Raw genomic sequence first — 514 nt, forward strand, 5'->3', positions numbered from 1 at the left:
GGCACCCTGGCACTGCCTCCAGGAGGCTGAAGCTCCTTCACTCTGGTGGGCTGCCCTTCTAACCCCATGGAGCGGAGCCTTTCCACTGCTTTCCAGGTTATCTTGGGCTGAAGAATTGCTTCACTGGGTCCCTCTGTGGGTTCTGTCATTAGTCATTATTTCCTAAGAGGCTCTTCCCTCACCATTTTGGCTCCACCCCCCCCAGTCTTTTTTATTCAAGGTAGTAAACTTTTTCAACCTTGTCTATTTCCCCCCTCCCTTATGGGGCAAAGTCACCCTAAGAACCAGAGGTTCCTCTTTCCTTTTCCTGCTTCCACTAAAAAACAGAAAGGATTAAACATGCTGATGTCTTCAGTCTCTTCCAGCTGTACACAAGGTTTTTAGCTACTTCCCCCCCCCCCCCCCCCCCCCAGCTCAGGAGAGCAGCCCATTTAATCCATTTAATCCTCTGGGGGGAGGGGTGGAAACTGGTGATCCCTTTGTTAGAAGGAAGTCAACAGGGGAGCCTGCAGTA

Source organism: Macrotis lagotis, chromosome 8 (assembly GCF_037893015.1).
Source record: "Macrotis lagotis isolate mMagLag1 chromosome 8, bilby.v1.9.chrom.fasta, whole genome shotgun sequence".
Taxonomy (NCBI): Eukaryota; Metazoa; Chordata; class Mammalia; order Peramelemorphia; family Peramelidae; genus Macrotis; species Macrotis lagotis.